At 41.4% G+C, this 13,640-nt stretch overlaps 1 protein-coding gene across 6 annotated transcripts in view; it reads right to left on the reverse strand.

Moving 5' to 3' along the window:
- The window catches only part of adgrv1 (adhesion G protein-coupled receptor V1), a 195,358-nt gene that overhangs the window by 177,411 nt on the left and 4,307 nt on the right, over positions 1-13,640 (reverse strand). The gene's annotated exons all lie outside the window — the stretch shown is intronic.

Consider the following 13,640-nt stretch of genomic DNA (forward strand, 5'->3'; position numbering starts at 1 on the left):
CTCAAAACTACTGAACCAAAATGATGTAGTGCCTAGTGAAATATAATTTGATAACTGCTGAACACTGTACTTTTCTATATTTTGACATCATAAATGTATCAATTTGACATGAATTTATGTTGGAATGTAAAACCAAATCATATACAGTATGGATGTGGCTGTAAAACATACATCATCCTCCATCAGCCAAAAGGGGAAAGAGTCACTATGTGCTACCACTTGGAAATATAGTGTAGTGAACAATGCACTGCTGAAACATCTGGGTTGTTTAGGCTTATGTAAGGGATAATCAACGAGGGGTTATGCATTCTACGGAAAATAATGAACGATGTGGAAGGTGTGTAACCCAACGTACTAGCAGCGTTGCAGTATTTTCTAGAGAATGCATAGAGCCATGAGTTGATTATCCCTTTTACATTATGGCTATTATTTAACACATTTGCCGCTAGATATGTGTTCATTTGTAGGTAGAAATGTGTTCAACATCCACTGAAGTAGCTAGCAGGTTTACTAGATAGCTACAGTAGTTGCCATGGTAAGCAAACATACAGACTTGCTAGTTTAGCTAACCAAACCATCAGTCCTAGCTTGCTGTTATGAAAATAGAATTTAACAATACCAATACTGTTTTCAATTCGACTTATGCATTCAAAAGCAGCTCAAACAAAACATGTAAAAATTAACTACAGCCAAAATGCTGAAATGCTGTGCATTATAGGGAAATAATGCACGCTCTAGAATGGCCTTTAAGCTAATCAGAAAGGAATGCTCAACAATGCCATGGTATAAAACTGGGTGGTTCGAGCCCAGAATGCTGATCTCAGACCGTATACCACAGGTATGACAAAACATGTATTTTTACTGTTGTAATTACGTTGGCAACCAGTTTATAATAGCAATAATGCACATGAATTTCAAGAAGAGAGAGAGACAATATTGTATCAATTGCCCATCCTCCCAAAAATGTCTGAAACATACCTCTTTAAAAAGATTTGGAAAGGTCAGATGCAGCTATTTTCATCTCAATATCAAATCATTTCTGGGTAAAAATTAAGTACCTTACTGTGATTGTTTTGAATTAAAATGGTCAAAAATAAACAAAAATAGCTTCTTAGCAAAGGGCAATTTCTAAAGCAAGAATTTTGCTAGGACTGTCTGGGAGTGGTCTGGGGGAAGCTGATAACTAGCTGTTATTGGCAGAGAGGTTTGGAACTCCCTTTCTCACTGGTCTATTAACTATTTTACTTCCTGGTGATGTCCCCACTCCCTCAAAAATGCACTCATCTTTTCCTACTAGTACTGACTTTGCTGATAATGACTTTGATGAGGGAAAATGTACTTACAACGATGGTGAGACAACAACATATCACATAGCTATCTGAAGATGAATGGATTAATGTAAGTCGTCCTGGATAAGAGCCTAAAATGACTAAATATAAAAATAAAAAATGGATTAAAAGTTTTTTTTCCCCCTCATCAATCTATACAAAATACCCTATAATGACAAAGCAAAAACAGGTTTAGAAATTTTAGCAAAAATGTCTAAATAAAAGCTGAAATATCAAATTTATTTAACCTGTTTAGGATAGGGGGCAGTATTGACACGGCTGGATAAAAAACATACCCGATTTAATCTGGTTACCACTCCTACCCAGTAACTAGAATATGCATATACTTATTACATATGGATAGAAAACACCCTACATTTTCTAAAACTGTTTGAATGGTGTCTGTGAGTATAACAGAACTCAAATGGCAGGTCAAAACCTGAGAGATTCCTTTACAGGAAGTGGCCTGTCTGACCATTTCTTGAACTTCTTTTCCATCTCTATCATTTACTAAGGATCTCTGCTCTAACGTAACACTTCCCACGTCGTCCATAGGCGCTCAGAGCCCGGGAAAAAACAGAATGTCGTCATTCCAGCCCCAGGCTGAAACACATTATCGCCTTTCTCAAGTGGCCGATCAAGGGACACTGGGCTTATGCGCGTGACCCCGACCGGCCCCGCCTTTGGGATTTTTTCCTCTGTTTGCCGAAAAGGAGATTCCCTGTCGGAATATTATCGCTTTTCTACGAGAAAAATGTCGTCAAAATTGATTTTAAACAGCGGTTGACATGCTTCGAAGTACGGTAATGGAATACTTAGAATTTTATTGTCACGAATTGCGCCATGCGCGCGACACTTCTTTACTATTTCGGATAGTGTCTGGAACGCATACGAACAAAACGCCGCTATTCGGATATAACGATGGATTATTTTGGACCAAACCAACATTTGTTATTGAAGTAGCAGTCCTGGGTGTGCATTCTGACGAAGACAACAAAAGGTAATCAAACTTTTATAATAGTAAATATGATTATGGTGAGTGCTAAACTTGCCGGGTGTCTAAATAGCGAGCCCGTGATGCCTGGGCTATGTACTTAGAATATTGCAAAATGTGCTTTCACCAAAAAGCTATTTTAAAATCGGACATATCGAGTGCATAGAGGAGGTCTGTATCTATAATTCTTAAAATAATTGTTATGCTTTTTGTGAACGTTTATCGTGAGTAATTTAGTAAAATGTTAGCGAATTCCCCGGAAGTTTGCGGGGGGTATGCTAGTTCTGAACGTCACATGCTAATGTAAAAAGCTGGTTTTTGATATAAATATGAACTTGATTGAACAAAACATGCATGTATTGTATAACATAATGTCCTAGGGTTGTCATCTGATGAAGATCATCAAAGGTGAGTGCTGCATTTAGCTGTCTTCTGGGTTTTGGTGACATTATATGCTGGCTTGAAAAATGGGTGTCTGATTATTTCTGGCTTGGTACTCTGCTGACATAATCTAATGTTTTGCTTTCGTTGTAAAGCCTTTTTGAAATCGGACAGTGTGGTTAGATTAACGAGAGTCTTGTCTTTAAATGGCTGTAAAATAGTCATATGTTTGAGAAATTGAAGTAATAGGATTTTTAAGGTTTTGAAAATCGCGCCACAGGCTGGCAGTGGCTGTTACGTAGGTGGGACGAATTCGTCCCGCCTAGCCTAGAGAGGATAAGTATTCAGACCCTTTACTCAGTACTTTGTTGAAGCACCGTTGGCAGCGTTTACAGCCTCGAGTCTTCTTGGTGTGTCACTGCATAGCTATTTTCAGGTCTCTCCAGAGATGTTCGATCAGGTTCAAGTCCGAGCTCTGGCTGGGCCAATCAAGGGCATTCAGAGACTTGTCCCCAAGCCAATCCTGCATTGTCTTGGCTGTATGCTTAGGGTCGTTCTCCTGTTGGAAGGTGAACCTTCAAACCAGTCTGAAGTCCTGAGTGCTCTGGAGCAGGTTTTCATCAAGGCTCTCTCTGTACTTTGCGTCGTTCATCTTTCCCTCGATCCTGACTAGTCTACCAGTCCCTGCCGCTGAAAAACATCCCCACAGCATGATGCTGCCACCACCATGCTTCACCGTAGGTTTCCTCCAGATGTGACGCTTGGCATTCAGGCCAATCTTGGTTTCATCAGACCAGTTTCCGTCTGGCCATTACATAAAGGCCTGATTGGTGGAGTGCTGCAGAGATGGTTGTCCTCCTGGAAGGTTCTCCCATCTCCACAGAGGAACTCTAGAGCTCTGTCAGAGTGACCATTGGGTCTTGGTCACCTCACTGACCAAGGCCCTTCTCCCCCAATTGCTCAGTTTGGCTGGGCGGCCAGCTCTAGGAAGAGTCTTGAGGTTTCCAAACGTCTTCCATTTAAGAATGATGGAGGCCACTGTTTTCCTGGGGACCTTCAATGCTGCAGAAATATTTTGATACCCTTCCCCATATCTGTGCCTCGACACAATCCTGTCTCGGAGCTCAACGGACAATTCCTTCAACCTCATGCCTTGGTTTTTGCTCTGACATGCACTGTCAACTGTGGGATCTTATATAGACAGGCGTGTGCCTTACCAAATCATGTCCAATCAATTGAATTTACCACAGGTGAACTCCAATCAAGTTGAAGAAACATCTCAAGGATGGTCAATGGAAACAGGATTCCCCTGAGCGCAATGTCGAGTCTCATTGCAAAGGTTATGAATACTTATGTAAAATAGATTTTTTTGCAAAAAATTCTAAAATCATGTTTTTGCTTGTCTCATCGCACTCTAGCAACTCCTTGAGGGCCGGGCGCATGCACGCTGACTTCGGTCGCCAGCTGTACGGTGTTTCCTCTGACAAATTGTTGCGGGCTGGTTTGTGGGTTAAGCGAGCAGTGTATCAAGACGCAGTGTGGCTTGGCGGGGTCGTGTTTTGGAGGACACATGACCCTCGACCTTCTCCTCTCCCGATTCCGTATGGAAGTTGCAGCGATGGGACAAGAAGGGGTAAAAAAATATATATATATATATTCACGAAATATATAACTTGACCACATCATAGAATATGTATGTAAATATATTTTTAAATATATGTTAATTACATCTATTTTTGCACCACATGTATCATGCTGAATTGTAATGTTGAGTCTATTGACCTCTGATACAGTACCTTGGCATTCGATTCCCAAAGTGGGGTTTGCATGCAGAATTTGGGAAAAAATGATGCAGCTATTGAGGCTACCCACCACTTATGAAACATAATAAGAGTAGCTATGTTTATTTTGAAAAGAGACACATGAACCTAGAACATATTTCTTCTGAACTGTCAATCACAATTGAAAATGTTTCCGAGCCAGGCCCCCAGCCCACCTCCAACTGACAGAGCAGCCATTGCAAAAATGTTTTCTTCAGATGAAGGAGAAGACCAGCTGTCAGGGGAAAACCTAATTCTGATTGGCTGGGCCTGGCTCCCCAATTTTTCAAATACATGCAGTACCAGTCAAAAGTTTGGACACACCTACTCATTCAAGGATTTTTCTTTATTTTTACTATTTTCTACATTGTAGAATAATAGTGAAGACATCAAAACTAGGAAATAACACATATGGAATCATGTAGTAAGCAAAAAAGTGTTAAACAAATCAAAATATATTTTATATTTGAGATTCTTCAAAGTAGCCACCCATTGCCTTGATGACAGCTTAGCACACGCTTGGCATTCTCTCAACCAGCTTCACGAGGTCGTCAGCTGGAATGCATTTCAATTAACAAGTGTGCCTTGTTAATTTGTGGAATTTCTTTCCTTCTTAATGTGTTTGAGCCAATGAGTTGTGTTGTGACAAGGTAGGGGTGGTATACAGAAGATAGCCCTGTTTGGTATAAGACAAAGTCAATATTATGGCAAGAACAGCTCAAATAATCTAAGCGAAATGACAGTCCATCATTACTTTAAGACATGAAGATCAGTCAATGCGGAAAATTTCAAGAACTTTGAACATTTTTTCAAGCGCAGTCGCAAAAACCATCAAGCACTATGATGAAACTGGCTCTCATGAGGACCGCCACAGGAAAGGAAGTCCCAGAGTTACCTCTGCTGCAGAGGATAAGTTCATTAGAGTTAACTGCACCTCAGATTGCTGCCCAAATAAATGCTCACAGAGTTCAAGTAACAGACACATCTCAACATCAACTGTTCAGAGGACACTGCGTGAATCAGGCCTTCAAGATCAAATTGCTGCAAAGAAATCACTACTAAAGGACACTAACAATAAGAAGAGACTTGCTTGGGCCAAGAAACACGAGCAATGGACATTAGACCGGTGGAAATCTGTCCTTTGGTCTGATGAGTCCAAATTTTAGATTTTAGTTGGGGTTTTTTTACCAAGGAGAGTGATTGAGTGCTGCATCAGATGACCTGGCCTCCACAATCACCCGACTTTAACAGAATTTAGATGGTTTGGGATGAGTTGGACTACAGAGTGAAGGAAAAGCAGCCAACAGTGCTCAGCATATGTGGGAACTCCTTCAAGACTGTTGGAAAGAATCTCAAATATATTTACATTTGTTTAACACTTTTTTGGCTACTACAAGATTCCATATGTGTTATTTCATAGTTTTGATGTCTTCACTATTATTCTACAATGTAGAAAATACTAAAAATAAAGAAAAACCCTTGAATGAGTACGTGTGTCCAAACTTTTGACTGGTACTGTATGTATTTCAAACATCTGTCAATATATTAGGCTTCTGTATGGGTGTCTCTGGTTGATCACGTGAGCACGGAGCTGAGCGTAGCCAAGTAATGGACATACTGTCTGATGCTGACAACTCCCTTCTAAAAAAAGACTCCTACAGCAGAAGCACACTTACACAGAGGACTCAATGTCAATGTGCGCCAATCAATGTCAATGTGCGCCTATCACTGGATCAGTGTGATTATAATTGCTGATAGTACTAATGAGAAATTAATTTGAACATAGATACTGTGCTATCTTCTATCCAAGCTTTTTCAATCCCATGCCAATGCAAATGCCAAGCCAATGTTTTAAAACCCAGTCTTGAGACTTCATAGTCTTTATGATGGGCTTTCCCAGCCCTTAGGTTTCCCTAGTTCTAAAAAGTCCTCCCACGTATGAGCCTGTGGTTGTGTCTAGCAGTTTATGTTCCCACAGATCCGCAGGATTTAAACATGGGGCGGCTGTGGGATTTCATTCATCATCAAGTTCTGTTTGGAGTCAGCCGGGACACATTGGAAGTGCCTGTCAGTAACTCTAGTACACCACAGTTTCTGTGACAGGGGGGTGTCTTGCCATTGATCTGGGTGGGACAGGCCACACTGGGAGTGGTAGGCAGTACACTTCATACATCCCAAAGTGTCACTACAAACAGTGATTTCAGAAAGTATTCACACCCCTTTCCACATTTTGTTGCATGAATTTAAAATGGTTTACATTGAGAGTTTGTGTCACTGGCCTACACACAATACCCCATAATGTCAAAGTGGAATTTAAAGCTGAAATGTCTTGAGTCAACAAGTATTCAACCCCTTTGTTATGTCAAGTCTAAATAAGTTCAGGAGTAAAAATGTGCTTAAAAAGTCAGATAATAAGTTGCATGGACTCACTCTGTGCACAATAATAGTGTTTAACATTATTTTTTTAAATGACAATCTCTGTACCCCACATACACAATTATCAGTAAGGTCCCTCAGTCAAGCATTGAATTTCAAACTCAGATTCAACAACAAAGACCAGGGAGGTTTTCCAATGCCTCGCAAAGAAGGCCACATATTGGTAGATGGGTACAAATAAAAAAAGCAGACATTGAAAATCCCTTTAAACATGGTGAAGTTATTAATTACCCTTTGGATGATGTACCAATACAACCAGTCACTACAAAGATACAGGCATCCTTCACTAACTCAGTTGCAGGAGAGGAAGGAAACCGCTCAGGGATTTCACCAGTGGCGACTTTGAAACAGTTACAGAGTTTAATGAGCGTGAAAACTGAAGACGGGTCAACAACATTGTAGTTACTCCACAATATTAACTTAAATGACAGAGTGAAAAGAAGGAAGCCTGAACAGAATACAAATATTCCAAAACATGCATCCTGTTTGCAACAAGGCATTAAAGTAGTTCTGCAAAAAAATGTGGCAACGGTATGGCAGGGCGGCAGGTAGCCTAGCAGTTAAGAGCGTTCGGCCAGGAACCAAAAGGTTGCCAGTTCGAGACGGCAAGGAGGGAAGATCTACCGTTCTCTCCTTGAGCAAGGGAGTTAACCCCCGAGTACTGATGATGTCAATTAAGGCATCTCTCTGATTCAGAGGGGTTGGGTTAAATGCGGAAGAGACATTTCGGTTGAATACATTCAGTGGTGCAACTGATTAATTATTCTATTTCAAAGCAATTTTGTCCTGAATATGTTTGGGGCAAATCCAATACGCCACTCGCCATATTTTGAAGGATAGTGGTGGCTGCATTATCTTATGGGTGTGCTTGTCATCGTTAAGGACTATGGAGTTTTTCAGGATAAAAAAGAAACAGAATTGCGATATAAATCTACCATTCCAGTGTTTTACTTGCTATATTGTATGTACTTCGCTACCATGGCCTTTTTTGCCTTTACCTCCCTTAGCTCACCTCATTTGCTCACATTGTATATAGACTTATTTTTCTACTGTATGTTTGTTTTACTCCATGTGTAACTCTGTGTTGTTGTATGTGTTATACTGCTTTGCTTTATCTTGGCCAGGTCGCAATTGTAAATGAGAACTTGTTCTCAACTTGCCTACCTGGTTAAATAAAGGTGAAAAAATTAAATAAATAAATAAGCACAGGCAAAATCCTAGAGGAAAACCTGTTCCAGTCTGTTTTCCACCAGACACTGGGAGATTAATTCACCTTTCAGCAGGACAATAACCTTAAACACAAGGCCAAGTATACACTGGAGTTGCTTACCAAGACGACATTAAATGTTCTTGAGTGGCCTAGTTACAGTTTTGACTTAAATCGGCTTGAAAATCTATGGCAAGACTTGAAAATAACTGTCTAACAATGATCAACAACCAACTTCACAGAGCTTGAAGAATAAACATTTTTGAATGTGCAAATATTGTCCAATCCAGGTGTGCAAGGCTTTAAGAGACAAATCCAGAAAGACACACAGCTGTAACCACTGCCAAAGGTGAGTCTAACATGTATTGACTCACCTTTGAGTCAACTTTGTGAATACTTATGAAAATGTGATATTTCTGTATTTCATTTTCAATAACGTTTCAAAAATGTCTAAAAACATGGACAAAGGCAGCATGTTAGAACCAGATATAAAAAGGGCTTGAGTCTCAACCAATCTAGCTCGGCCCTGGTAGGCCTTTACCCCCTGGCACTGGCACTTTCAGTCAGGCAGCACAACAACTAACGGAAGTGATGAAACCACCCATTTTTTTTTCTTTACCCAAACCAGAATGTATCCTCTGTGTTTGTTGGTTAGTTTTCTATTTCAGCAAACCATACATGAATTATGCCACCCCCATGTGTTAGGCTAACTCAGAAACCACCCTCCATGCCATTCCTCGTCGCTGGCCACGAATGGCTGCCATATATGGTCAGCTCACAAAGCCATAATTGCAATTTCACATATAGTTTCTCCTTCAGTATTTTTAGATCAGTGAAAGTTCTCAACATCCAGAGCTTGGGGGAATTAAGAAATGTAATGTGACTTTGGCTAAAAGGTACATCATTAAATCTGATGAAAATTCAGTAAACCACAGCGTATTGTTGGCTAGACACTAATTTAGAGAGCTATTCTGGAAATGCACTTCTATTTATTTTTGGGGGGAAACACAGAGAACCTAGCATTAGCCCAACAAGCAGACAAAATAGTGTTTTGGAAATACGTTTTTGAGGGATGCATAGAGGTATGAGTGGGAAAAAAAGGATATCATTCCATCTTAGGGAGAAGTCAAGTTTATTTGGATCCCCATTAGTTTTTGCAGAAGCATCAGCTACTCTTCCTGGGGTCCACAAAAAACATAAAGCATGACAAGTAACAAAACACTGATACATTGGTAGGCAAGGGAAGTAACACAAATTAAAATTACAGCGATATACAAACAATGCAACTAAAAATATAATACAATTACAGGTCATCGAGCACATTGACAGCGTACTTTTTCCAGCAAATTATTTTCCTCTTGTGGAGATGGTGCCAATCACTGGTGCATTTTTACTGTGGACAGGAAAAAAGAGAATGTCTAACAGAGGTATTGTCCCATCCCCACGGCTGCGGTTGGCTGCTCTCAAATTGCGCCAACTGCATCTCACATCCTCGCAAACCAAAAACACAAAGATTTTTTTTCTTTGAGAAAAGTGGGTAGAATCCCAGACAAAACAAGCGAGTTCCATTGAGTGCTCCGAGCGCCCTGGAGCTGGCTCTCTCTTCTGACTGATTAGCCTGTACAACACACACAATGATTGAGCTAGACAGAAATGCACTTTCAGGGGATTAAACAAGGACGAGCTCGCTACAGCACCGGGACCAAAAGGGCCAAATTAGACAGAGTATTACTTCATCGCATGTAACCAGTGAGGCCTGGATGAAATGCTAATTGCCTTTCATAGACGTCCACAACAGAGACGGGATCCAGAGGGGTGGCTGTTGTCAGGGCGGGAGCGGGACATCACAATTCACTGACCAACGCACAGTTCTTCAGCAGGCTTCTGTTGTGCCTGTTCTTTTCTTTTCTTTTTGCGTTGTTTTTTCCCTCTCTTTTCTTTGTCTCTCTCCTTTTTTGCATGCAGGACTCCCCCTCCCACCCAGCCAAGTACAAACCCCATTCAGACAGATAGTCCTCTTCTCTCTGAGTAATTCTCTCTCTCTCTCTCTCTCTCTGCTCTCCCACACCCCCTTCAGTATGGGCAATGTGGGAACCTCGTTCCTCTCCAAGCCTCTCCACTGGGCTGCTCTTGGCAGACTGGGGACAGATGGCAGAATTGTGGCTTCAGTAAATCCCTGATCAAGTGTGGCCGGTCCTGAGCAGCGGTACAGCCAATGCACAGCCTATATACCGCACTTCCACTAACAAGCTGGTCATTAAGTCCGTCTCAGTGATCCTTCCCTGGTCCTTCACAGACCACACAGGTCATCTCTCTCCCCATCATGTAGTGAGTCACTATACAACCTGGGTTCTGTTAACGGCGAACACCTGTTCAGTGATTAGTAATGGGGATTTTGCATGCTGATCAGATTATCCTTGAAGACAATAAGCATAAGCAAGCAAACCATTCAGGACCCCACTTTGATAAGATCATCAATTCATCGAATAGGAACTGTCTGTCTTCAAGCATACGGTAGATACGGTGAAGACAGGCTACTTTACTATGAATCTGTGGGACACTTCCTAATCCACAAACTGATAAAGGTTATCATTGGCAGCATATCATGTACAGTGGCTACGATGTATAAAGGCATAAATCCCAACTAATAACTTCTTATCCACTTTCTCAGCATTGCAACGCATAGTAAGGAACACAAGCCCTGGTCAATAATGCACTATATAAGGAATAGGGAGCCATTTAGGATGCACTCTTGAACTGATAATCTCATGTCACAGCTCCTCTCTGGGGACCACAACAACCACTCAGTTTTCTCCTGTGGACGTCGAAAAAAAGATGGAGATGGTGCTCTAGCCTAATTTCCAAATGAAAGGACTGAGAATAAGGATCAACACACCTCCCACTCTAAATGTTCTCGAACAACAAACACACTAGATCTCTGTTCCAATGCTCTACTTAAGTAATTCCTGCAGCATGACAAACTACAATGAGGAGGTACCTGGTTGGTAGAAAGGAGCCAGGGACACTTAGTCAAGAGAAAGAACATGAAAGAGAAAGAGGGTGTTGCAAATAGGCTTGCTTCTTTTCTTGACTGGCAACGACATATAGAATGCTCCCGTTTATAAGCTACACACACACAACGAGATGAATGGGTGCTTTTTCTGCTGGCCTCCCAAAGTTTTTAGTTAAAAAAATCTATACAAAAATGAACAGAATGCTCCTCTGTATAAGCCACACACACACACACACACGCACGTTTGTTTAAAAAAAAAACTTTTTTAGTAGAAAAGCATTCCCACAAATGAAAAAAAGAGACGTTTCTCAATGTAATCAAGGTATGAAATGATTGTTATTGTCAATTACAATCTCGTTTTGGGCTTAACTGTGGTCAATTTGCAGTGTATAAATTATTATCCTTATGTTCCGGCGCCCCAACCATCCGCTCTGACAGATATCGCCCCGTGGCTGAATCTAGTTGCCTAACCCTGATCTAGAGCAATTCAAAAGGCTGATTGAGGACCTTTTTTTACTGAAGAATGTGTTTGATTTCTATGATTGTGTTTTGTTTTTGTGTATTGATGTGTATATAAATGTGTATTGATGTTTATACAGGTCTCATCTGTAAAAGGGACCTTGGTCTCAGCATGATTCCCTGTCAAAATAAAGGTGAAATAAAAAGAGCACACACACACACACACACATGCATACATACACACGCTACATACTGTCAGCAGTGCTGCCATCCAGCCTGTCTATATCCCCTGACTAAGGCTCTCATCGGGGTGACTAATGCAGGAGAATGGGGTGGGATCTGGGGTGTAGAGTAGGGTTGGGGTGGGTCTAATGAGGGTGAGATCCGGGGAGCGTGATCTATCTGTGACCCCCTCCAATGGGAGTCTGTGTGTGACTCTCCAACTGACCCCTGTAAATTAGGAGAGGAAACGTGGCTCCCCCTCTAACCAGGATAAGAGGTACGACCCGCGGGTGTTTACGGCCGGATGGATAAACTTACCACTGTGACCATGGAGGGGGGAGTGGGGGTCAGTAAATCCTACAGAACAGGAGCACTAAACAGCAGCCAGAGAGCAATCAAATGAAGGCTTTTAATGGCTAGGGAATATCTAGCTGACAGAATTGCTGCTTTGTATATCTTACTTTCAATGGTCATATTATAGAGATAGTGTAGCAACTGCAAAACATGTTCAAAATGATTTATAGGTTTGTGGCATAGTAAATTCAGTCTTTATTGACAGTCCTTTGTTGAAGCTGAGGTAAGTAGCAGCTATGGACCTCAGTGAGAGTGGACAAGCTGGTGATGCATCGCATGGCCCAGCAGGGTGCTAAGTCTCTAAGGCGGCTTTAAGAACATCAGAGAGGGTCGAAGTTCAAGTTCAATGCCCCAAGAAAATGGGATGCAAGACAACTGTAGGGGGGCTCTTCTTTGGCCCTACAGAGTACAATACAGAACAATGTGTGTGTGTGTGTGTGTGTGTGTGTGTATTAAAAGAGTACGTGTGTGCATTTCTGTTTACCTGTTTGCGTGCGTGCATAGGGAATGGATTTAGAGGAAGGTCTGGTTCTGGCTGTAGTGACCGAACGATTCTCACATCAGAAACCGCTGCATAACAATTGCGGTCCGTCAGGTAAAATAAAGAGACCTCAGGATTGTTGGACCTCTCCAAGGGCTCATGATGTGTCCCGCCACTTTCCTGTCCCTCTGCTCCAAAGTAAACTTCTACTAAAACATGATACTGTCTTACTGGTTAGCTTGAAACTGACAAAAGTACTCTGAACACAGTCTATAAACACTTCAACAGTGGATAAATTAGAATCCATCATTTATCTGACAAAGTCGAGAAGTGACTCACTGTTATTCTATCAACGTGACGGCAATAGCTTTAGACTTTTACTGCAACTTAAAACATGTGGTGATGACATAACCTAAGACAGGCTTCTTCTCATGTCATCTCTCTTACATTTGAGCATAAGGACACTCAATACCCGCCTTTTAACTGACCGCAGCAGCGCTAAAAACCAAATGACCTTCAATTCCTTTAGCAAGGTAGTGAACCCTTTCTTTTGTCCCTCCTATGCTACCGCCATTTATTCAAATATTCCGCTCCGTTTAAGAAGTTAACAAATTAAACAAGGAGAAATATGAAGTGTGTGTTTGTGTCTGTGTGTGGTGTCTGTGTCTGTCTGTGTGTGTCTGTGTGTGTATGCGCGTGTTTCACCCCACAACACATTCAGAGTCTCTTCATGTCTCCTTTTTTGAATCAGAGCCCTAATTATGCTGTCTTTCCACAGCTGTGCTTTTCAACATTGACCAAACATCACGTAATCGAGGAGCGCCCCACCACCAACCAGCACAGACAGAGCACAACCTGCAACATTGATTCACCATTCGCTTATTAGCCTGAGAGTTGATTGTCATGTCATAAGAGTATAACTTACCTCTAATGATCTAAACTACC

Source organism: Salmo salar, chromosome ssa20 (assembly GCF_905237065.1).
Source record: "Salmo salar chromosome ssa20, Ssal_v3.1, whole genome shotgun sequence".
NCBI classification, from domain to species: domain Eukaryota; kingdom Metazoa; phylum Chordata; class Actinopteri; order Salmoniformes; family Salmonidae; genus Salmo; species Salmo salar.